This window comes from Mytilus californianus, unplaced genomic scaffold (assembly GCF_021869535.1).
Source record: "Mytilus californianus isolate M0D057914Y unplaced genomic scaffold, xbMytCali1.0.p SCAF_13, whole genome shotgun sequence".
NCBI lineage: Eukaryota > Metazoa > Mollusca > Bivalvia > Mytilida > Mytilidae > Mytilus > Mytilus californianus.
Genome location: NW_026262615.1, coordinates 16,946,999 through 16,974,381, shown reverse-complemented (window position 1 = coordinate 16,974,381; position 27,383 = coordinate 16,946,999). Strand labels below are relative to the sequence as shown.

Genomic DNA, 27,383 nt, shown 5'->3' with positions numbered 1-27,383 from the left:
GAAAGATGCTGGACAGATCACAGTTACCAGTGGACTCCATGGGGATCCATTTTTGAATAGGACAGAAATATTGGTCAGCTATGATCGTTGTAAGGCTTTGAGGTCTTATACATTTCCTTCATACCGTTTTTATCTTATTTTGTTAATTAGTGATGCATCTTTTATGATTTTTATAACTTTGTTATTATCATTCATGGATGACGTTGTTTTGTGGGTTTTTTTAAAAAAGCTTTTGTTTACTTCTTCTCTAATGTCTGTATAACGTTGATTAACACAAGTTTTGCTCGATTTTAGTGAGTTAGAAATCCTTTTTTCTCCGACTTATATGGTATTTATCTGCAATATGTTATATGTATATGTGCTAGGCAATTGGGATCTCCTAATTTTGAAGTTAAAATAATACAAATAAAAGAAAAGGCCTCGCATAAGTGAGATGATGATGAAAAGTATGTACCCAATCTTTCCCCTATTCAGACCCTCTTGAATAGTTGCTTACATCTACGTTATTTGGTCTCTGGTGGATACTTGACTCATTCGCATCTATATCATATCTTCATTTTGTTATATTGTTTTATTTTACCTAAAGCGTTGAGGTGCGTTTTTGTTTGGAAAGTTTTGTTGTATTTTTATCATCTGAAATGGTTTTCTATATAACGACGATTTGTTGAGATCACAGGCGCATGAGTACAGAATTTGGAATTTTTTTCATTAATTACACTAAATGTTGAATTTTCTGCTTTTATACTACATACTATTTTTTTCGTACCTCTTTTTCGTCCATTTATGAAGTCAAATACAACCCCTCGTTTTACAGTCCGTTCTTGGATAGTAAATAAGGGGTTGTACTAACACAAAACAAGGTAAGATACGCATATATAGTAATTTTAAACAGAATATTGAATATTCAGTTCACACATGCAATGAAACAAAAATCAAAATCGTGTACCCAAGCGCCTGTTGTTCAGATGTGTATAACTAAATGTTCTGCGATATTTTAATGTACTTTAAAACAAACGTCAAGGAAACCTCTACCCATCAACACAAAAAACCAAAAACGACAAAACAATAACTTTTCCAAACAGTAAGTGAATAGTGTACCACGTGCACATGTCGATCTAGTTCAATGTGACGACCAATAGAATCGAGTGCATTCCCTTGACTTTCACTAGCTATATGAAATAATGTGTATATATATATGAGTATATTCATTATTTTTTATCTACATTTTGTAAAAGAACAAATGTAATGCCTTAAGTAGTTTCTACTGATAGAATCGTGCCCTTACCTTACAACGTATATTTAATGTAGACATCTGATACAGTATATTAAATATGTCCTTTATCTCATTACATGTTTACCTAACCTGGCCCACTTATAGTCCTATAATTTGTTATTTAATATCAAACATATTTCATCAGGGCATTCACTGTAATGAATAAGATATATCAAAGATTTGTAAAGTTGCACATATCTATGTCACATGGTCTCTGGCGGATATTTGTCTCATTAATTCGCATCTATATCATATCTTCATTTTTTTAGTTTTAGTTTACCTAAATGCGTTGAGGTGCGTTCTTGTTTGGAAATGTTTGTTGCATTTTTATCATCTGAAACGGTTATATATAAATAGATTTGAATCATTTTGGGTACTAGTAGGATCGGGGCTTCAGTGTTTTCTGAATAATCGTTTGTGTTACAAACAGCTTAAATATGAATGAAAGATAAATACAAGTCATTTGTGAAGATGATTATTATAAACATATTGCTTAACAGATTTTTCAAATAATGTGGTTTATTTTTCATCGATTTTTTAAAAAGCGACCTTTTTGTTCAAAAAGTCTTTCCAAAAACATGTAAGATGAGAATATTTTTCACATTTCCCAAACCTGGAATAAAAAGTCAATCACAAATCGTTGCCAAAGTTATATGATTTGAATAGACTTAATCTTTAAAAATAAGAAACAACTCAGCAGTATATATAGAAATTGATTTGTTTTTAATGTACCGGCCGTCTTAAACAATAACAGTTTTAATATATTCATTATGTTTTCATTACATTTATTATCACATACAATTATACTTTTACATTTGTGTTGTACATTAAACCAGTACCTTTAAAATAAAAGGAAAATATGAAAAGCAGGAAAAATTATATAATTGCCAATGAGAGAATTATCCATTTAGACCCAAGGACAAAAATGTGAACAGGCAATCAGGTCATCTTACGGTCTTTAGAGTGTATCAACTATCAGACAAAATGTTTATATATTGTCATATTAACAGTAAATCAACATCCATAGTCACTGTTTAAGTGATAACTTGACAACTTGTGTCTGCAGGGTTACTAAAATAATAAGTTTTTCATATTATTTAGTGTTCTTTTGGCCTGGAATATTCTACACTCTATCTATAACTTTTTGAAAAAAAATATAAAATAAAAGCGGCAAAACAGAAATTAATTTAAACACGAATCACATTTTCTAATAGTAAAGAATAATTAACGGATTCCACTTTTGGTTTACAAGTTCAGCTTTCTAAATACATGTATACTGACCAAATTTGGACAAAATAATTGATTTATTGTATATTGCCTTATTTCAGAAAACTTTCATTTATTACTTTTATCTAATATCCTCTAGATAAAAATTAAAAGTTGGCTTTCAATAAGAATTATCTATTATTATCTAATTCTATAGTTTAAGTTAAATGCACACTTCACACGGATACACTCATAATGAGGAATAAACCGATGTATGCCGAGGTCTGAAGGTTAGATCTAGAAAACCTTAAAAATCAATAAATCATACAGAATTCTGTTGTTCGTTTCTTTTACCCTTTATATATGCTTGTATTCGTATTAGACAGCATTGAATTAAAAAAGAAATAACGACATGCCAGAAAATTCAATGATTTCGTGTCGGACAATTTTAGTTATTTATACCAGCAGCAAGCACCTTATAGAAACAGCTGATATAACCCTTTAAATAGATTGGAAATCACCATTAGTAGCATGCAATTTAACTTCCAACGATTTTTTGACACTCCAAAATAAAGGCAACAGTAGTATACCGCTATTCGAAACTCATAAATCGATAGAGATAAAAACAAATCCGGGTTACAAACTAAAACTGAGGGAAACGCATCAAATATAAGAGGAGAACAACGACACAACAAAAACACAACATTAATATGTAACACACACAGACACGAACTATAATATAACAATGGCCATTTTCCTGACTTGGTACAGGACATTTTAAGAAAAAAATGGTGGGTTTAATCTGGTTTTGTGGCATGCCAAACCTCCCGCTTTTATGGCAACGTCAAACACAACACCAAAACGACAACATCACATGACAAAACCACAATACAAATAAATGGGAGAACATATAGGACAAAGAAACACACGAATAATAGCTACCAAAAGGTACTAGGCTTAAAATTCAATACGCCAGACGTGCGTCTCGTCCACACAAGACCAACCAGTGACGCTCAGATGAAAAAGTTTGAAAGCCAAAACAAGTACAAAGCTGAAGAGCACCGAGGACCAAAACTTCCAAAAAGTTGCGCCTAACACGGCCAGGGTTTTCTGCTTGGGACAAGAACATCCTTATTATTTAGAATAATTTATAATTTTGCAAACAGTAAATTTTATAAAATGACTATATAAAAGATATACATGATCAAACCGAAGTGGGGACTAACTACAGAATAAAAACGGATACATTATATAAAACAACTTAATCCAACACATAAAAATACACAGCCGAGTTAGCCAAAGCCTCAACGCACAAAGTGACGTCACATTTGAAATTCAAAAAAAACACACAAAGTGACGTCACATTTTAATTTGTAAAAATATTTCCCAAAAATAAGATAGGATTAGGATTGATTCAAGATTAGATTTGTAATACTGACATTACATTTATTAATACCAATGAAAATTACAATACTTATTAATATCAAATTGTGGAAAGTTATAAGTTCTACAATTTTGTAGACCTTTTTTGAAACATGTATTACCAGCATGACCAGGTGTTATATTGTACTAGTAAGTAGAATAGACAGTTCAGTAGTGGAACAATGGCTTGAAGACGAAATGAATCTGTATTTGTAATAGGTTTTTTGCAGCTTATAATTGTGTATTTTAAATGTTTATGAAATATTTATGCAAAGGTATGTTTTGATCGTCAATATCTGAAAATAGTCAGTGATTGTGAGCTTTCAATTTTGTCGTCAATGCTGAAAAACACATCAACTTGCCCTAAGAGTACTCATTTGATATCAAATTAATTATATTTTACGTGAATAGAAATACTGATAATTTAGAATTTTTCATTTCTTTAAAGATTTTTTTAGAGGATGGCTGCTCATAAGGAAGTTCCAAGTGGTTAAGTTGAAATCATCCCTTCGATTATTGTACGGATGCCACACGAGTTTGTTGACCGTTATGGTATATCTGTTTCACAGAAGACAACGGATATGTTCCAATTGACGTAACTACAAACTCGTCCTCTTTTCCCCGAATTTGACCTACTGAATTAGACTTATCACCAGGTTTGTACTTACACGAGCAACACCACGGATGCCACATGTGGAGCAGGATCAACTTACCCTTGCACATGAGATCACCTCCATTGGTTGATGGGGTTTGTGTTGCTCAGTCTTTTGTTTTCCTAGATTATTTTTCGACTTATGTGTTTGAATGTCCCTTTTTTATTGCGAGATGGAATTGTGTATCAATCTAGCAAAACGGGTCGTGGGCAAGCAATAGATACACTGGTCTTAGAATGATATTAATTCGCATCCGTTCCAAAAACAACACTGTATGATTTAAGATGATAAGAGAGGCGGAAGGTACCCAGGGGATGCTCAAAATTCATGAGACGCCGGAAAACTGACAACGCAATGAAGAAAAAACTTTAAAAAACAACGAAAAAACATGTAAGTCTACAAAAGCCTAGCAAACCAAACTTCAAGAAAAAAACCGGGGGTGGGCTGGGGTTGGGGTGGGTTGTGAAGAATGAACTCAAAGTCAATTGATGAAGAGTTTTCCAGGAACACATATCAATATAAAAATAAGATGACTGCCAATGAGACAACTCCCCATAAGAGACCAAATGATGCAGAAATTAACAACTTTAGGTCACCGTACAGTCTTCAACAATGAGTAAAACGCATACCACATAGTCAGCTATAAAATGCCCCGAAATGACAAGTGCAAAACAATTCGAACGGAAAAACTAACGGCCTGATTTACGTACAAAATTATAATGAACGAAAAACAAATATGATATACAGCAACGAACGACAACCACTGAATTAAAGGCTCCCGACTTGGGACAGGCACAAACAGAATGTGGCGGAGTTAAACAAGTTTGAAGGCACACCAACCCTCCCCTAACCTTAGACAGTGGTGTAACAGTTAAAAATATGAACACACTATAAAAATCATTTGAAAAAGTTTTAACTCATCAGATCGATACCAAGCATAAATACATCTAACAAAAACACAGAGTGAACGTGGCAGGGTACTTATACATCCCACCAACAAAAAAAAACAACATAATAAATAAGAAGATGTGGTACGAGTGCCAATGAGACATCCCTCCATCCATTTTACAATGTATAAAAAGTTAACAATTAAGAACAGATCTAAGAGTACTCGAAGTTACTGAGAGCTAGTTTAAAGGCCAATAACAACTATCACAAAGTAATCATGCATCTAAGACTAAAACATCAATCAGTACACATCCAACTTCCAACATCCAAGCACATATGATGTGTGATAAATAACATGAAATGAAGCAAAATCAGAAACAAAAGCGAATCACTGAATCAGATGACCACATGAAAAAGTCGAGAACATCGCAAAATTTAAGCACAGTTATTCCATTGTTTTAATTAATTTAATTTTATATCCTTAATCATGCATTGTCAATGTATACTTAAACAAGTGTTAAACTCTTATAATACTTATCTTTCCAACGTTGTGTTAAAACAATGAGCCAATCGAAGTTTGTCAAGGACAAGTACTGTAGATTTTCAGCAGGAAGTTTTTCTTCTTTCTTTTTTAAATTCATTAGACTACTGCATACTCTAACAGAAGTGGTATAGTAAGCAGAGGTTACGACTGTGAATGATCTTCTACTGAAGGAAAGGTCAGTTTTATTCCATTGCAGTAATAGTTATCAGAAATAAAATGCAGATTTCATTTTCAACTTCGCATAATGTTTCATAAGGTCAAGCTTAGGAAGTATGTAAACTTGCTTATAACAAAAGTTATACTTCAGTGATACTTAAAGTGTCAATCACGCATCACATGTCTCCATTAAGATATATATGGTACATCTACAGTGTTATATGTGTTTGTATAAAATTCCAAAGACATACTGGTATTTAGTGATTCCTCCTTTCCTTACGAGAAAAAAACCACTTCTGTCATTGAATGAGAAATCACCCATACCTACACCCTTAGTCTCCTATTTAGATTTATATTCATGTAATATACATAAGAAGTAAAAATAGAAAAATATGAAAAAAAATTTAATACCAGTACAATTGTTTGAATTTGTTTTAAGTACAGATAAACAATAGTGCAGGGTTGTGCATATATATTTACAATATTCTGTGTGTGTTTGTCTAACTTACATCCTCTAGTACAAATTTTAGTGACACCGATTTATTGTCATAGAAAAGGATTTAGCACATGCTTCTATTCTGAAATATATGAGCTTATTGTGTATGTTTGATTTTATGATTTTCTAATAATATGACTGTTATTGTCAGTTTGTGAAAATTTGGAAGTGATATTGTTTTTTCTTTTGTCCTTACTTTTCCTTTAGTTTTTAACATATATTGTTAAATCATTAAGAAAAATCTAAGTGACACCTTTATAGAAAAGGCTGTAGTAAATGGTTCTATTCTTAAATATATTAGCTAAGTGTGTTGTTTTTGCTTTTTTGTTTTTCTTAATTTCTAAAACTATGACTGTAATTGTTCGCTTGTGAGACTATTAAAGTGATATTGTATTTTCCCCCTAACATATACTGTTAACTTATCTAGTGTAGAAGTTACTACTAATCTTCAATAGATCAGAGTTTTTAACTTGAATTTTTGAGACTTGTTAAAATTAATTGCGTGCTGGTGTTTGAAAGATGATTGATTTACTGATGTACAACACACGTAGAAAAAAGTCTATTTAATTAAGCTCAATGGACTGACAAAAAGGTGAAGTGTGCATTGCACTTTTGGCTTGCTTATTATAATTCTATGGATATCAAAAAAAGAAAACAGTTTTCAGATTTGGTAATTGTAAATATCATCTATAATTCTTATTGTTCTTTTTATTTTTCATAATGTATACAAAGGGTTATCTGTTGTTGGTCCTTTCTCAATTGGATCTTGATGTGGGTGGTAAGTGTCGTCTTTTGTCCTGTCAAATCTTTTTGATATTTCTCTTTTTGTGCTCTCAAATTCTGATAAAGTTTTGTATATTTACTGGTTGTCTATATTTCAGAAGAAGTCGGGTGTAGGTGATAATGGCCGTTTATTGTTCTGTCAAATAGTGTTTGTGATTCTCGTCGGCCTGTTAATTTATCAAGTAGTATAACATGGGTTATTTATTGTTTGTCCATTTTTTCCAGAGGAGACTGGTGTTTGTGGTAAGTGTAAATTTCTCTGTTCAATATTTTTGATAATTGTTTGTTCTTTTAAACTCGTATTTATGGATCCATTGACATGTCCACTTTTGACAGATCGTCGTGTTTAGCACTTTGTATATAAAACTTTGCCTGTGATTATTAAACGATAACTGTATTGATCTATTTTTCCTATTATATTATACATATTATGCATCCTATACACCATTTACACTTTCTTTTTTATGCATGAACATTTCTGAATAAAACAAATAATGGCTATCAAATGTCGCATTTGTTGATCAATATAAATATACATGCAGGTACCATAAAACAAGGGGCAGTTTCAGTTAGAAGATTCATAACAAGTTATCCAATTCATTCAAAGAAATAAAATTATATGATGAGATAGTTACAACATCTTTAAGTTGTTTCGTTCCTCCATTTAGTACAGTCCACTGAGTTCTATGCATAAAATATGTATTTTCATTGCAATTTAGTTTATTCGCTTTGTATTTAGTTGACAATATGACATTTTTGTCCTGGTCACCTCATTTGTTTTTCTATTACAAGATATATTTTGCGTTTGTTTTTGTTTAGTTTAAATGAATATCTATAAAATCCAGAGATTGATGTGCGGAATTCGAACCTCTGTTTCTACATGTTTATAATTTCAAAATTTTATTAAAGAAACATGACTGGAAAAAAATTTGACACAGTTATTGCAAATTACAAGCTACGTATAATTCATACTTCTATTTAAAACACACATTTCTGCTACTGATAGGAATAACTATCACCATAAGAATACACACACGCAGGTTGTTATTTTTTTTTTCTTTTCTTTTATACAAAATAACTAAATAAATGTCTGGCGCACAAATCCCTTTATTGGATTAACCGTTCATTGTTTTTCGTTTTCATCCAGAAGGGTGTATAAAGATGGGGAATTGAATACTGGAAGGTGGGTACGGACAATTGTCACTTATACGTGGTCATCTGTGACACCCACATTCCAATATAAATCTCTGTTTTATCTATTCTGAATTGTCATTGTCTATGGTTTCGATAATCATGTGGTAAGGTTTTCCATAAAACTGGTACAACACAACCAAAACTGTGCATTATCACGTCAATAAATCTTTACCTTGTGTTCTTATTTGCTGTTGATTGTACGTTGTCCTATCAGAATAGCCGTGTAAATGTAGGTAGTTGATGTCGCCTGATATGCTGTTCAATATTGGACTATGCCTGTTTACATGTTTGTGTATTATTTAATATATTCGGAGCCATTTAGAGCTATATCTATTGCAGATAAGCTATGACTTAAATGAATACTCGTGTGAATCTCTTTATTTGTAATGTCATCGAGTTGTTTACCATTCATTGATACCCATATATTGCTTTGCATTTTTATAAACATTACTGCTTTTATTCAATCACAATATCGAGCGATCTACATGTATTTATTTGTGATAATACAGTATTGAGAGGATGTATGTGCATTAAAGGAAGGATTATCGAGGCGATATTACTTTAATTGTATAGTGGTAATTTAATAATACTATATTTACTTCGATTGTAATCATGTTCTAAAAAACAATTAATATTTTATAATTATAATTCATATTTTGATTGAATCTTCTTTAGTTGTATGTATCAATTTACATTCGTTTGATTTGAAAGAGCTGACTACAGATTTTTTTTTTTTAATTCTGAAATCCCGGTCTGGTTAAATTTTCAAGATGTGTAAATTTATTAATCTCGGATCCAAGTAGAATTAAACATATAATTGTTTACACATTTTTTGTTCAAATTTAACTGCTTTTTTGTTTAAAACACATAATTTGTCTTTATCAGCCTGTCAAAACAATAGAACCTGTAATCTTGCAGGTTGCATTTCTGTAAATATAGACAATGCAGTTTCCCATAGGAACTCCCTTTGCGGCTAAAACTGTGCCACTTTTACTATGAAGTTTCGTAAAAAAAATATATTCGAGAACGGAAAGTTGATAAGCACTACTATTGTATTCAAAGGTCAAAACATAGGGCTGTGCGGCATATTTTCAACATTTACATGATTTATATGCCGTGAACTTCTAAGAGTTTAAACTTATCATTAAATTCTGTACTACCCCTACCTTCACTTTGGACCTTCCTCATAATTAAATTATCGCCGCTACCATGTGTTTTCATACTGGTAACATTACCAAGTTATGTTTCTATGAGAAGAAACATAGAGATCAAATCTGGGAACCATTGCGTAAACAAAACAAAATATCTATGAATATTATATATTTCTCCAAAAGAGGCGTGGATTGTGAAACAGCTGTATTTACAAAGTGCAACCAGTAGCTGTCTGCCATATTCGTCTTTCGTTCATTGTTATTATTTAATGCGTTGCTCATTTGGTGGCAGGGAAGATTTTGATAGATTTTTGATACGGTATGGGTTGTGCTCATTTTTGACAGCTGTACAGTTGTTCCCATTTTTGAAAGTTGGTTTGCATAGGTTCCTCATTTGTTATCATACTGCATCTACTCTACGTGCTTTGATTGCTTAATTAACATTTACTAATTTCTGTTTCAATGAAAGATGTTTAACATTAAACAAGTCTTTGTACAGATTATTCCTTAATGCATTTGACATGTAAATATATAACAACGGGATATTTATATACTAAAAATAGAATAAAAAATAGTAGATCTCGAACTAACACTACTAACGTTGTGTTTCAACTTCCTTTTAAGTACATTCAACAATTGTTTAACACTTATGATAAGTTACTTTCGTAGTTTTGCTATATTATAACCAAACAAATTATATATTCTCGTAACAAGTATTTTACAATCCTATAAGTATGTTATTCTCTCTTTGTTTCAGTTTCCTACTACTTTAATTAGTCCATGACAAAGTGTCAATAATTATATCAACCGTGATAGATGCATTATCTTTTAGTAAAAAAACAAGCAAAGTTTTAAACGGATGCAACTGAAAAATATTTTGACTTAATTACTATGAACATAATGTACAGTATAAATAGGGCCACATTTCTTCTGGAGCGCTTATATGTTACATTATATTAAATTGATCAACAAAGGGTTTGTTCTACGGAATGAAATCGTTGTACTGAAATTATGAAAACAAATATGGCAGCTGTGGGTACAAATAGCGTCTTTGGCGTATTTATGAATTCATAGCTACTAATTACATCTTTACAATTCAAACATTTAAACTTTTATGATTATAACTTTTAAACTCCTCATTAAAATCATTAACAGAATTTGAAAAAAAAATGGACACAATCACTTCCCTTACATTAAATCATGATTATTTATGAAAAGGACAATCAGAATTAAACCATTTATTGTTACACATAATTTGACATTTAAATACAAAACTTAAAAACTGAGATTATTTTCCCTTCTATACTAAATTGCACAATATATGCAATAAATGTATTTAATCGAATGTGGGAAATGCTTTTGTTTTATAAAATAAACAGCATAAACTCTGTTTCAATTAATGATTTTGTAATCACAGCTTGTAACACAAATATAGTGCTGACAGTGAAAAATATTATAAATCATCACTTTCCTCATCAACCGGTATGCCATAAATGCTTGTGTCACTTTTCAGATAATTTTCGTCTGAATTTAGTTTTGATACTATTGTTTACAGTTGTAAAAAAATAGTTTTCCGTAGATTTAGGTTAAACTAAAATGAAAATGTTCTATACAACATTAAATGATGTAGTCGATTTAAGGATTCTATCATATATCCTTTCTGTCTTTTATTATTCCCTTTCAGTTTTGATTCAAATGTTTTCTAATTTCTTTTCTCTGTAACTAAGTCCAGATGGTGTGTATTACAAACGGTATGATGAAACGCACTACGACATCTTTTATAATATTGATATCGACTCCAGTTTTCATCGTTAAACCATCGGTTATCTAACTAAGAATTAGTATGTCCTCTTCACTTCGAGATGTTCTCACTTGTAGCTTAACTTGTACTACGGCAACATAAATTCACTTAACAATTCAATCTATTTTTTTATGAAATCCTATGATCCAAAGATTAAGTTTGTACCTGAAAAGTTTAATTTGTCAATATCACCGAACAGCGCTCCTCTACAGTGAAATGTGAAGTCATTATTTCAGTTATAAGTTTGTCTTTCAATTCCACTGTCTGATTTGACATTCGTCATTATTTTTTTTCTAAAACTTGTGAGGTCAGAATAAAGAGAAGAGGCTTATGACCTACAGTTGGGTGCAGACCAAGCATTACATGTAGACGGGCCGAAAAAGCTAACGCGGCGTTTACTCGCGTGCACTTCATGTAAACGCCGCGTTAACTGTGCGTTAACTCCGAAATTTCAGTAGACATAAAAAGTAAATGGGTGTTTACTTTCGCGTTTACCTCCGCGTTAACGCAAAAACGGCTCGTCTTCTAATTTTGTAAAGAGTAAACGGGCGTTTACTTTCGCGTTTACTTCCGCGTTAACGTAAAAAAAGGTGCGTCTTCTATTTTTGTCAAACGTAAACGCACGTTTACTGTTTGTAGTAAACGCGCGTTAACACAGATTGTCATCGTATCCTGGATACACTGACCTAAAATATCAAATGATATGGTACATCAGAATTAAATGACCAACTGGTCATTTTCGATTGACAAATTAACGAATCAATTATGTTATTACACCTCTTTAATTAATTGAAAATTAATCATAGTAAATTTATTTTTCTTCAAAAATAAATAGTTCAAGTATGTCCTTCTTTTATTCAAATAATTTAATCACCACCAAAATCCAACAGTTCTCACCTCTCAGACTGGTTGACTCAGGATGACTCGTAAAACAAAACTATTTTGATCTCATTAACGAAAACTGATCATGTTTGCACGCTTCTCCGCATTGCTCTGTGTGTAGTGATTATCTGATTTATAAATTTGTCTTTCAATTCCACAGTTTGGTGCCAAATCTATCATAATTTCACCTCTCAAATTCACAAAACTTGCGTTGTCAGAATATCATGAATATTGAATAGACGTTGTTACAATTTTCTTTATTGCTGTAATATTAGATTACGATTACGTATGGGTTTTTGCTCATGATGGCCTGATTTATGAACAAAATAATGTACGAACAACAATTATGATATTTAGCAGCAAACGACAACTACTGAATTACAGGCTCCTGACTTAGGACAGACACATACATAAAGTGACGGGATTAAACTACTTAGATGGCGCCAAACCCTCTCCCTAACCTGGTGCAGTAACTTTATAGGTTATGTTTATATGCATGTCAGTTTCTCGTCAACCTTTGAGTTTGAATATCCCTTTCGTATCTCCAGCCTCTCTTTTCAAATTCAAATGTCGAACGTGTTAATATCAGCCGGTCTCTGTAAGTGCCTATCCTAATCTAGCAACCTTATTCCATGTTGTTATCATTTTTTGCTATCTAATATATTTGTTTTTCGTTCAGTGATCTAATATAAACAGATAGTTGGTTTTTATATTGAATTTGAACACATTTTTTCAATTCGGTAATTTTAAGGAAGCATCTTCATCATAGTTGAAAGCTTTACGGTGACTTTTATGATAGTTCAAGTCGTTCACACTTGGTATTTATAAATTGCCTGCGCAGACATTTACATGTTAAAGTATCCACTACCAAAAAACGTCGGATATAAAACATTTATATGAGCAGACATTTACATGTTAAAGTTAAACTACTATAAAACGTCGGACAAATTTATATGAGCAGAAAACATATCAATTACCCAAATTGAACTATTAGCATACGACTACTGGTAATTGTATACATAAAAACTTAGAAATAAAGTTAGGTCTAGACGTAAGTTTCTCTTACATTCGATTTCCTTTTAATCATATTGATAGATGGCACGTGTTAAACAATAAGATACTTTCCACTTCCTAGTTTTAGAACAAACACAATTAGTACTTTACAATCTATTTATCAGAAAGTTGTTCCTCCACATATTGATAGATGTTACGTGTTTAACACAGCTGATAAGGTACTATCCACTTCCTTGTTTAAGAACAAAGTTAACCCAATTAGTACTTTACAATCTGTTTATCAGGAAGTTGTTTTCCCTCAATTTCTTTAAACTTCTGCTTGGAAGAATACAGGAAATATCCCGAGAAGAAGCAACAAATGTCCAGGGCTACAATGGAAGAATGTTCAGGTTCAAACAGAATTTATATACGTTTGCGTAATCGTCGATTGGTATTTGACCATTTTCTTCACGTTAAGTTAACATATATTCCAATGTGCTTCACAATATAAAAAATAGATGCTCGTTTAAATTAAGATAAACGTTTAAATCTCAAATATGTTTACATCATAGTCAACCTTAATAAGAATCAATTTTATCATACCAATTTTTCAGGGCTACATTGTATGTTTAAATTTCTAATTGTAAGCATCCATGCCAAATTATTCTTAACATTAAACAAAGTAAAAGTCAATTGATACCTAGATAGATAAACATATTTACCTTATTTTCTAAAACCAATTAACAAACGTTCAGAGAAGGAAACATAAAAATTTAAACTTCTTTAACCTGGCTTGTGCTGTCAATTAACACACACTTTTATTTCCAAAAAAAAAAAAACCTTATCGGTTCCCGGAAGTCCAGAAGTACAACAAACATGTGCTTATATTACAGGCAAGATATGTCGTTCCATTTCAAATTGATACACATTTTTTATTTCAAAAGCAATCTCATTTTTGTTATAATTTTTAAAAAGAAACTTTCAACAAGGGTTAAATACGCAGCGAGGTTAAGGCACATTGAAGGAAAATCAATTAATTTTGGCCATAATTTGTATCTGCAAAAAACACGGTTGTTATCATCAATAACTTTGTTAAAAGTATATGCCAATGTCTTTATTTCCAAAAAACATACATGTAAACAGTTTTATTACATTGTAAGGTCTTGCAGTAAAGTGAAAGTAGTCACGTGACCACTAATCCAAAAACAACCTTAGCGATCACAAAAGTGAAAAGTGCAGGTTGAAGATAACCAAGTACAAACGCCAACCAAGAAATTCTAGACACTACTAGGTACACTTTATATAAAAACCGCTGTTACAAGTTCAATATTTACGTTTAAATTGAAAATCGATCAACTTTTACGAGTAAAATGGCATAAAAATGCAAAAAAATACCCTCCCGATAGCGCTATAAAAATGATCCACAACTATTTTGATTTGTAACAGCACTTTTTATAAACTGCAACATCTGCTGAATCTATACATGTCTGCAACTAAGAGGTACTCATTGATCTTCAACCTGCACTTTTCGTATAAAAAATAGTTGTTGATTGTTTTTGGTTTCCGAGATAAAATACAAACGCAAAAAGACAAAGAAAAGCAAAGACAGAATAAGACGGGCCAACAACCCGGAAACGGGGAAGTTGGGAGTATAAAATTTTATTATTACTATATTAGAGTACCATCGATGAAAAATTCGTTTTTTTTCAATTAATTTTTATAAAAATAAAACATTTGAAGATATGCTCAAGTTTTCCAGTTTTCTTGAGGTCGTACAAGCTAGATAACAGAGATAAAAATTACCCGGGAACTGGTCCTAGTGTAGTTCTCATTTTGCAATTAAAAGCATACTGATGTCTCTCCTAGTACATCAAATATGTATATATTGTAAATCATTATATTATTAAAAAAAATTGCATTTTCACAAAGAACTCACCAAATATCATGAATTCACTTGTATTATTTGTTTGCTCTTCGTCATTGATAATGTGTAAATAAATTATAAACAAACTTCCTACCTGCATATAAATATTCAGATTTTACTTGTTGAATGTCTCAAGTGAGAACTGGTATCAATTTGTAAATCATGATTGGGAGGTCTTTTCGAATTTCTTGTTATTTTTGCCTCTGAATATTCACCATGCAGTTACCAAGCCAGTATTATGTACAGCTTGCACTTTTTGATTTTGTCCCCAATGATTTCCTGCATTTTGTTGGACAGAAGATTCCTTTTCATCCCATCTGAAGCAATATTTTTCTTATTTCAACATTTTTACTTGGTAAAATCATTCTGCCCTCCTTACTTATTTTTGTTTGGAATATTCAAAAGCACACAACAGCATTAACACGGGGGATACAATTCCCTTTTCCTAGAATGAGTAACTTTTAATATTAGCACTTACTACCTTTTTGGGGTAAGGATTAGCAGCCGAGACATCGAGTAACCCATCCTTAAAAAAATATACCTTTATCTCTCATGCTTTATGCTTGCACTATATCATGGAGAGATAAACAGATTTGACAAATAGCAAATGCATTTACGACTAATTTTAATCGCATCTGTGAAAGATCAGATTGAATTAGTTTCAGATACATGTACATGTTTACCTATGCTTCAATCAGCAACCTTGTCATATATATCATCTTAAATTCTCAACATTGTAGTATACCATGAAGCTGCAAATAGTGATCTATTTTTTCAGCCGCTCATTACATGTTAAGTTTCTCCCTACCCGAGTGCCAACAATAAAAATGGACAGCCACCGAAGAAATAGCCAGAAGTGCTAACTGACATCCAACACAAGCAATCAATTGTTTTTACATGATAAAGTGCCATATAATTTTAAAGTTCATCGTTAAACATGTTAAAATCAGAAAACATATTTCCCATGACCTGCTGAAATTGGAAGCAACTGATTGGTAGCTATGGTAATTAAATTTTTTTTCTGTCAAAATAAAACAAGCATTCCGAGAGTATTGCATGGCAATACATAGCGATACACAAGTCCGCTACCGGTTAAAAATTAATTGTACTGGAGCAAAATGCTAACCTTATCTATAACTTGTCATGGTGTAAACTATATAACAAATATTAAATCAATATCTTCAAGCATGACGAAAAAAAGTGCGGAAAACTGATTTGCCGGACTGACGGATGTCCAACAGAGTGCGGTAGGGGACTAATAAATTCTATGTACCGGGTATGTATATATATAATAAAATATAAATATACAGAAATGACTGACTGAATCACAATTTTTACATATACATGTAAACAATCCGAAAGGACCATAACTCTGCACAAAATTATCAGACCGGAACAAAATTCGAACTTGATATGTAACTTGTCATGATAAAACAATATACCAAATATCAAATCAATATCAGAAAGCATGAATAAAAAAGTGTGGAAAACTGATTTGCTGGACTGACGGATTGACAACAGAGTGCGGTAGGGGACTAATATATTCTATGTACCGGTATAAACATATATATATATATAATAAAATATAAATATACAGAAATGACTGACTGAATCACAATTTTTACATATACATGTAAACAATCCAAAAGTTTCAAGTGAATGAATCATGACATAGGTGACAGGGCAAAATAGTCAGCATGGAAATGAAAATATGTAAATGCTAATAAAACTACATACTAGTACTGCCTACAAATATCCTTAACAAGGGTACAATCAGTGGGTAATCTTAACCTGACCCAATCACAAAAAGTAAAATGACTTAATTCATGTAATTGTTAATCAAAACTTCATAGGCAATTATACCACATCTTCTTATTTTATATTAAATTCTAGCTGTATTACCAAACATGTACGCAATTTCAAAGTTAGAAAAAAACAATTTCTTTCAGTGTTGGGGATGCTGTCTAATGGCCATACATGTATACCCAACATATTTTGCTAAACAGACTAGATATAAGAATCTCAAATGAATCTCTAATACTATGAAAATATTCCATCACATGTTTCAAAGTTAGGTATCCTTCAAAAAGATATAACCTGCATGACCTGATAACTATTGTAAACTCAGAAACTTTTGCGTAAATTTATTATCAAGATAATCATGATAATTATAGTTATTGAACAATGCCAGAACAAATAAACAGCTGCGCCATGAGCGCATGATACGCCCGTCGTCTTGTGTGTGAATTTTTATGCAATAAGCATAAATAGTTTCTGACATACGGCGTGACATGCGAAAACCCCCTTTTTTTTAACAAAAACTCAATATCTCTAAAATATAATTTTGAATCAAAACCAAAAAGTATACAGATCTTTAGATTAACATAACTAAGAAGTGTGTAAAATTTTAAGCAATAATCATAAATCGTTTTTGAGATACGGCGCGACATGTAAAAACCCCTTTAAAAAAAAATCAATATCTCAAAAATAAAATTTTGAATCAAAACCAAAAAGTATACAGATCTTTAGATTAACATAACTAAGAAGTGTGTAAAATTTTAAGCAATAATCATAAATCGTTTTTGAGATACGGCGCGACATGTAAAAACCCCCTTTAAAAAAAAAATCAATATCTCAAAAATAAAATTTTGAATCAAAACCAAAAAGTATACAGATCTTTAGATTAACATAACTAAGAAGTGTGTAAAATTTTAAGAAATAATCATAAATCGTTTTTGAGATACGGCGCGACATGTGAAAAACCCCTCCCCCTTTTTTTACAAAATACTCAATAACTCAAAAATAAAATTTTGAATCATCACCAAAAAGTGTACAGATCTTAAAGTTAATATAACTAAGAAGTGTGTAAAGTTTTAAGCAATAATCATAAACTGTTTTTGAGATACGGCGCGACATGTGATTGCAATAATTGCAATAAAAACACTTTTTCTATGCTTTTGAACTTTTTGTATACCTGTATGCTGTGTTATGAAATGAAATTGAAATGTAAGTCGTTATAAAATATGACTATTTGTTATCTGGTGGAGAGTTGTTTTATTGGCAATCATACCACATCTTCTTAGTTTTATAATTACATGTATATCCATTAGTGGTGCATCAGTAAATTGTATGCCTATATCTCATGTATATCTGTAGGTATGAGTAATGTTTAAATCGAATTGCTTCATCTTTCCCGTAATTGCCATAAAAATAACAAAACACTTATATAAGTCTTATAAATGAATATTTCCTTCTTCACAGTTCAACTGAAATTCATATGTCTATCTGTAGATCTCTCATTTGGTTAGGTATTGCTAAAAATATATTGCTGATTTTTCAAATATTTCATGAAAGAGACGACAAATTTCATCTGTGAAATAAATATTTTTTTTAAATGAAATCCATTTTGAAACTCCAATTGTAAGAAAATTCACAAATCTCCAAACTGCCTGTATTTAGAATTCATTTTAACTGAGGTAAAAGCTTTTTAAGATGGTAAACATCAACTTCAATGACACATGAAAAAGAAGCTAAATTGTCCAGTTAATGTTCCTCTATCATGTCTATCTCTCAGCATCAAAATTCTAAATTCCAACACTGACATTCAGGTATTGAAACAGCCAATGCTTCTGCTAAGTACTTTACATAGAATTGCTATCTTTTTTCTACTTTTCATAGACATATTTGGTGGCTTTCTAAACATAATTTTCATCTGATCTGATCTTCCATAATGGTCATGATGAGTTATATGTAACTTTCTACTGCTGTCTCACTGCAGGTCATCATCCCTGAAATATGAAAATGCATATATAATAATTATATTAAATGAAATTTTTAACATGGGAAAAGTGATCAAAAGTTCATCTTCAACAAGTTACTGTGAAAATGCTAACAAAATAATTCCCCTGTCCTACATGTCTTAATTTAATAATGTCTTCATTGAAGTTCATTCAACATTTGAACAAGAATTTAATTTCCTCATTACTGAGTCAATGTTAGTCATACACATTTTAATAAGGTGCACTACTTTTATTTAATTTTAAAATTTAACACATAATACATCTTATAGGCAGCCTATAAGATGTATCATGTAATAAATTAAACAAGAATGTGTCCATAGTACATGGATGCCCCACTCGCACTATTATTTTCTATGTTCGTGAAATTGGGGTCAAAACTTTAATTTGGCATTCAAATAAGAGAGATCATATCATAGGGAACATGTGTACTGAGTTTCAAGTTGATTGGACTTCCAACTTCAGCATAAACTACCTTGACCAAAAGCTTTAACCAAAAACTTAAATCTGAAGCGTGAAATACTGACGGACGAAAGACCGGATGCACAGACCAAAAAACATAATGCCCATATTATGTTTAACTACATTGTTTTGTATCTCCTTTCCCAAATGTAACTTATGACATGAATAAGGCAGGGTGCTATACTGCAATATCAATATAAGTAATGCACTAAAACCACAGCTAAGAACTTTTAGCAATCAAGCTTAGTACATTTTTTAATAATATCTGTGTAAACTAGACATCATTGAGATGGGAGCTATCTCTGTGGGCCCCGCTGTGAATAACGTGTGGTAAAAAATTTGTATCTTTACCATAGGACATATGGTTGTTTTCTGATAAACCAAAGTTTTTTACCTTGACCTTTGACCTAGGAAGTTGTACAAAAATTATGACCCACCCTCTGGTGTTGGTTAATATACATGTCAAGTATAAAGTATGAAATCATAACGGTTCTCTAGATATAGAGCGGACACAATTTGTTACGTATCGACCGACGGACAGACTGATCACTATAGGGCGACCAGCTATTCGGCGGGGCTCTAATAAAGTTTATTGCTGGTAAAGATACATGTACGTTATTAAAATCAGAAATTATTGTGTGCATTTATTATTGCAATTTTTGAAGAATGGACAAAAATGCGATATTAATTATTGTGATTTCAGAAAAATACAGTTATATGTATTGGATATCAGAATGTGACTTCTTATTATTGCGATACTCACAAAGTTACCTTAAACATTGCAATAATTTCTGAATTTACACCATACAATATTCTTACATAATGTACGACAACAGAAATTTATTTGCACAAATTATAAAAGAGGAAGAAAAGCAAGGCTTGCATAGATTTTCTCCTATTCGTCATTTTGTTCGTAACATTTGCTTTAATGTGGACTGTAAAGAAGACACAAAATTGAGCTGTAAAATAGATTTTCTTAGTAATTTGATCACATAACTGTTTCCAACTCTAAGCAACAGAAGCAGGATACCAGTAGAATATATATATATTACTATATATATAATATAGCTTGATCGCTTCAGTCAGATTATCTGAGCACCTGTATTTGTATAGCAAAATGGTTGGTAATATTTAATTATGGGATTATTAATGTGTACCGATTCTTTTTGTCTTAGAAAATTGCCCTTTCTATAAGTTGTAATTAGCGTTGAACTAGCTTTCAGTAACTGCAAGTACTTTGTGCCTTTTTTTTTTGTGCAACATGTATGTGTTGATCTGACAAGTTAATTGTCAAGCCTATTTCAATAACTTTTACAGTTTGTTATGTTGTACTGTGACACCACTGTTGTTGAAGACAGCAAAGCAACCTATATATAGATGCTTTCATCTACATCATTTGGTCTCTGTTGGATAGTTTTCTCATTGCAGTCATACCACTTCTTCTTATCTTTATATTAAAAGATTTGGTCTTCTAACTAGTAGTAGGAAAAGATTTTGGTGCAGATTGATTTGATATACAAAAACAAGGGATAACCAGTTTTAATAGCGAGCAAAAAGAAAAAATACAACAATTTACCTGTCTAATAATAAAGCTTTTCAAATTCAAACCATTACTTTATAGTTCATCAAAGCTCAGGAATAGCATTCTGTTTCTTATATTTGACAGGTCAGCTAAAAATAAGAGAAAGTAATTTTTTTAATACAAATACAGATACTTTTTTTAAAATAAGGAGCAGATTAATTACAATGAATCATACACGATACATAAATAAATATAACATATCAAATAAAGAAATTACGTCTGCCACCCAACCCCGAATTGATATCTGGATTTCCTTCATAGAAATAATGTTCATTTTTTTCTTTGATTTCTAGAAGAATTGCTTCATCATATTTAAAATAAAGAGCTGCGCCATGAGCACATGATATGTCTGTTGTCCTTTAGCTCGTCTTTATGCCTTAAATTAATCTTTATGATTAACTAGAAATACTGCTTAAAATACCCCCCCCCCCCCAAAAAAAAAAGCCCACAAAAAAACATGCACACACCAGCACACAGAGGCACAAATCATGAATAATTTTTAAGAATAAAATCCCATAACTCGAAAAAGTAAAAATCTTAAATATATAAAAATTGTATGGGAGCTTATGTTACAGTTCACCAAAGTTTCATGAAAATTTGTTAAAGCATGTATGAGTCATTGTCCGAAAACTGGAGAAAAAAACAACCCTTTTTTATGAATAAAGTCCCAATACTCAAAAGCGAGAAATCAAAAATAAAAAAAAAATGGAAGGAAACTTTTGTCAATAAATATAAACAATTCACCAAAGTTTCATGAAAATTGGTGAAATCGTTTTTGAGTTATTGACTGAATGATTCACCAGCGATGTTTCTTAGCTTATTTCGAAAAAATTGAACCAAACTGGGTGCTAAATGTGAATTATTAATTCACTATTGCACTTTCATTAAATATTGAAAAAATAATAATCATATTTTAATTTTTTGTATATCTCGTAGCTTAGATGCCCCATTAAAGGCAGGCGTATAATGACTGCAGGCTTTATTTTGAACATTTCTAAATCATTGTGTGCATTTAATATTATTGTTATTTTTGAAAGGAGGGACAATAAACTGCTTCGCTGATCGCAGCTGGATACGCCCGCAGAGGTCTAACCCTGAACAGTTGGGTCAAAAATGGAGACAATATTCAAGCTTGATACAGGTCTGAATTTGGATTGTAATTAAATATTTGACATATTATAGGTTTCTGAATAAATGTAGTCAAACAACTTGAAATTGGTTATATGAATTGAATTTATATTCAATTAAAGATTTCTTGCTGTTGTGCAATACACTATGCTGTTGCGCAATACTTAGTAAATCTGTTGTCAGACTATAAACAAATAAAATTTATAAAATTCTAAAGGGAGCTCACATCAATAGATATAAACAATTCACCAAAGTTTCATAAGAATTGCTGAAAGCATTTTTGAGTTATTGTCTGAAAACTGGAAAATCCCCCCTTTTTCAATGAATAAAACCCCAGAACTCGGAAATGTAAAATCGAAAATTTATAAAATTCTAAAGGGAGCTTACATCAATCGATATCAACAATTCATCAAAGTTTCATGAAAACTGCTGAAAGCAATTTTGAGTTATTGTCCGAAAACTGGAAAATCCCCCCTTTTTTTATGAATAAAACCCCGTAACTTGGAAACGTAACATCTAATAATAGTAAACGGGCGTATAAAAATGTGAGGTTAATTATAATTGCGATATTCATCGGATTAATCGCAATTCTTCTGAATTTATAGTACAATAATTTACTGCCTTGTCAATGTCTGTTGTAACTGTATATAACGTGAGCCGAGGGTACCCAAATTGCACCTATTTTGACAGTGTTTTTCACATACATTTTTTTAAGATCCAGACAAAAATTTCCATTCTGTGTTTATTTTGTAGATGTATCCTTATTTACTATTTAGTTCCACCAATTTAATTTTGAATCCATATTGAATCATAGAAAAATGGGTTTTTAAAAACCGACCTCCAAACAATCCATGATTCTGTAATGAGGAGTACCCAAAATGCATCCATGCTTTAATTCCTATCCTTGAAATTCGAATAACAGATGCTTTGTTTTATTTCTTAAAATTTTTAGAACAATTTGACATTTAAGTCCATGCTTGCTATTCAATTTTTAAGAAATTAATACTCGTATGGCGTAACATATTTTATTTGCTCATTTTTAAAAGATGACTTTTTGTGGACGTCGCATGCTAATGTTTCCGTAGATTTTACTTTTCCAGTGAATACTTCATCTGTTGATATATACTGTAAACTTTTGAGAATATTTAAATATATGTACCTACATGTATTAGAAAAATGTGCAATTAAATGTCAAATAATTTAAAAAAATACAAATTGTTTAGTGCCTTAGAAAACTTGCAAGATTTGCTAAATAGGTGCAATTTGGGTACTGTGACGCAAGACATCATCAGCATGCAAGCAGTGCTCTTTTTCATTTGAATACTGATGATTTAACCATATCTTAAAAGAATATGTCAACGTGGGCAGTCATGATATTAATAAGTCTATTATTATTGTCTCATGAGAGGCTTTCTTAATTTTTTGCTAGAATGACGGTCATATGAAGTGTCACAGTAAATCATTAACAAAGCCTTTCAAGAAAAATAATATTATTTGGACTATCATGTTCAAAATTGTTCTCATGTATTTTATAACCAACAAGTATATAAACTTGCAATTGGTCATATTGCTGACTTGGTTCTGGATTTTAAAAATATTGGTTTAAAAATAACTTATTCAAGGTGCAGGCATTTTCCAGAGAAAGACGCACAGTCCACGATAAGTCAAAATAATAGGCTGTTTTTAATGTTTCCGATATCGGGGAGGGGGTGGCGTTAACGCTGTAAACTTCCAAGTAGGGATCTATAAAATTCAAAGTTGAAATATACCATCAACACTTGGCAGAAAATATTATACTATGGGACTTCACATTTGAATTGCTTTGGTTGGTTGGTTGGTTGGGGGGGGGGGGGGGGGGGAGGGGTTACACCATATGTGACTGATCTCCAAATTACGTGTTCAGGGTTCCTTTGAGCAAGTTTTTGTGCCCTAAGCTTTAAATTAAGGGCTCCATGATATGAAGGTAGGGATCATGGCTCCAGCAACGTGGGCTCCGGACGGAAGTCAACGGTGGAGCAAACTTTGTTATAATTTACAGATGTACCCAACCAGGATACCTGCAAAACGTAAATTAAAAATGAATTTCAGAGTAAATGTTGAGAATGGGCTCTTGGTATAATGCAGGGAACTTGTTTCATTCGATATTCTGTTCATTTACTGACGGGACTCGATAAATTATTCAAATTTCAGATATTTTTTGCAGTCTAGTTTCGTTTTGACCACGTATGTAACATGCTTGCCAACACTGAACTCGTTTTATCTAATACTGTGTCGTTTTTCGCCTTCTGAAGCGAATGGTTAACAAAACAAGCAACGTATGTTTCATAACTTTTACATATTTGGTGGCTTACACTTACTTTTCTGGCTAGATTTTCACGTAGAAGTGAAAATAATTTCCGCTGCAAGGTGCTTTCCATTCTGCAAACTACAAACATCTGTTCGACGGCGATCGTCTACTGATTGGTTGATCATCAAAAGGAGGCGGTATCCACAAGCCGACAATCTCGGCACAAAAAAAAACTATTGCAACCGTTTACCATAATATTTAAAGCACAAACATACAATATTCGTGTTTCAGTAAACAAATTACACCATATGGATACCTGTTTTTAATTAACAGGCATGTATGTAATTTGATTTCATACAGTTTTATCGATAGACGCAGCTTAGGTACTCTCCGCCATTAATGAATATATGAATACATAATGAGGTACCTGCGGGGTTATCTGCCCCTGACCAAATTTAATCGAAATTGCCTTAACATCACTGCGTAAGCAAAAACGTAATCATCTCAAATAATTTCACATAATAAACAACTTTAATTGATGTGTTTTTATAGAGTTGATGGTTAATTTTTTAGAAGGTTGACAAACTGTTTAGGTAAATAATTACTAATTCGGACCTTTTCTAGAAGATATACATATTTTAAACAAAACAGTCACTTTTAAGAAAAGAAAAATATTTGGGTAATTTTGGTATCAACTTACAGTTAAGGAGTTATAGTCACTATATAACTATTGTTGAATGTCTTTATTGACTAATAAACCATATATTTAAAACTGAAATAGAAGGGTATATCTGTGAATTCTTGAAATTGTAGAATATAACATGGGGCTATGAATTAGTGGTTTATACTTTTATATATCTTAGTATTGTATAGGACATTGTGTAGCCCTGTTATTTTATTATGTTGTGTTATGCTGCTCACTTAGTTTTCAATTGCCGTGAAACCCGAATATCTTTTTTAGTTATAACTCTATTTAGTTTTGGTCAAATTAATCAAGTAATGCATTCGTGCTGATCATATGGATATAAATGGACTAAGGAAAGGTAATAACATTAACGGTACCAACTTTTCGGCACAAGATGAGCATTATGACAATATCATCAGTGATGCTCGGGGACAAATTATTTGAAAATCCAAAGCTTATTAAAAGTATGAAGAGCTTATGAACCAAAAATAACAAATAAGTATAACCAAATTCTGACAAGGAATCAGAACTTTGCCTGAGGGAGATACATTCCTTCAGTTATTATAATTTTCAAAATTTTAATAACACAAAATCCGTATTTTCGTGCCAGCACCAACGTACTAGCTACTTGGCTGTTGATAACCCCGGGGACTGACAGTCCACCAGCAGAGGCATCGACCCAGTGGTAGTAATAACATTAACGGTACCAATTGTTCTGCACCAGATGCACATTTCGACGATAGATGTTTAAGACACCAACAAAACAAACGGAGAGAAGGATAATGTTGAACTGTAGATTAAAAAAAATAGTTATATATGATGTAGATTGTAAAATTGTACCTATGCCAGATATCTAAGTTGTCAAATAGGTTATTCAGTCGTTCGCAATTGTACAATGTTTCCTGGTTCTCGGACTCACAACTGCTTGTGATCATGGAATTGGGCGTCACCTGACAACATAAGTGACCTTGTTAAGGCATACGGTCTATATCTGTCCATTCGATTGCAATATCCATAATGTTAAATTTAATAATTGTCAGCTTTTTTTATTGAATAAACACAAGTAAAGTCAACAACAGTTACCAACATTAAATATCGAACAATGGTGATAAATTTCAAATAGACCGATTAATAACTTAAAGTTAAAATTCAATGTAATTTATGATTTCTTTATTTAGATTCATCATGGACAAAAATAACAGAAACCACGAAACTGACGACGATGAAAATGTGTATGGAATGAGAAAAATTACATACTTGAAAAAATACGGGGTTAAACATTTTCCTTACCGTGGAAGGCGCAAATACACACCATCAATTTACCAATCTGTAGACACAGGAATGATGATCTCAAACGATGTTTTTGGATTGACAATCAGGCAGTTTGAAAGAATGTATAAAGATTGTCTACAAAGAAGGAAAACACATGAACAGTGGATACTAAACCTTAGATATCCTGAAAAATCTTCAAATGAATATCTGGAATACTTACAGAATTGTACAGACGGTTATAAAGGTAATTACTTTGCAACGTCTAAAACCTTTGTAAAATAAAATAAACAATTACAGGTGTGTACTAGATTCTAATTTACCACAACTAGAAATACAAAATCATTAGCCAGGCACCTTATAGCTAAGTCGTTGTCGTGTGTTGCTGTTAATCAGATTTTTTGTTTGTTTATTATTTTGTAGAGGCCTTTGGTTGTCTCGTTTGAATTGTTTTACATTTGTCATTTCGGGCCCATTCTTAGCTAGCTTTTCGTTATGGGTGTTGTTAATTGTTGAATGCCATAGTTGCTAACATCAACGTAACTTGATATCTGGTGGATAGTTGTCTCATTAACCATAATAACTCATCTTTTTATGTTTAAATGGACAACACAATGACTTAAATGCGATATTCAAGGAAACAAACAAGTTCGCAAAATGCTATACAGTAAAGTAAAAAATGAGGAACTCGAACCCAACAGGAACCAAGGGTTGCATGTAGGTGCTTAAGAATGTAACAAATCCTTGATCTTCTGTAAACAGTGCTACTAATTGGTTTAGTATATGGTGCTCAGGAATTTAACAGTT

General features: G+C 31.8%; 1 long non-coding RNA gene across 3 annotated transcripts in view; it reads right to left on the bottom strand.

Moving 5' to 3' along the window:
- Positions 1-24,846, bottom strand: part of LOC127723284 (uncharacterized) — an 89,928-nt gene extending 65,082 nt beyond the window's left edge. Inside the window, exons 1-3 of one of the 3 annotated variants that reach the window (XR_007991974.1) lie at positions 24,693-24,843; positions 21,202-21,296; positions 18,462-19,154 (exon numbers count right to left, since the gene is read on the bottom strand). This is a non-coding gene — a long non-coding RNA (uncharacterized LOC127723284). Of the gene's footprint in view, positions 1-18,461; positions 19,155-21,201; positions 21,297-24,692 lie in introns of those variants that run through there. The other 2 variants (XR_007991975.1, XR_007991977.1) reach the window with 2 other exon arrangements.
- Positions 24,847-27,383: the final 2,537 nt, after the last annotated feature.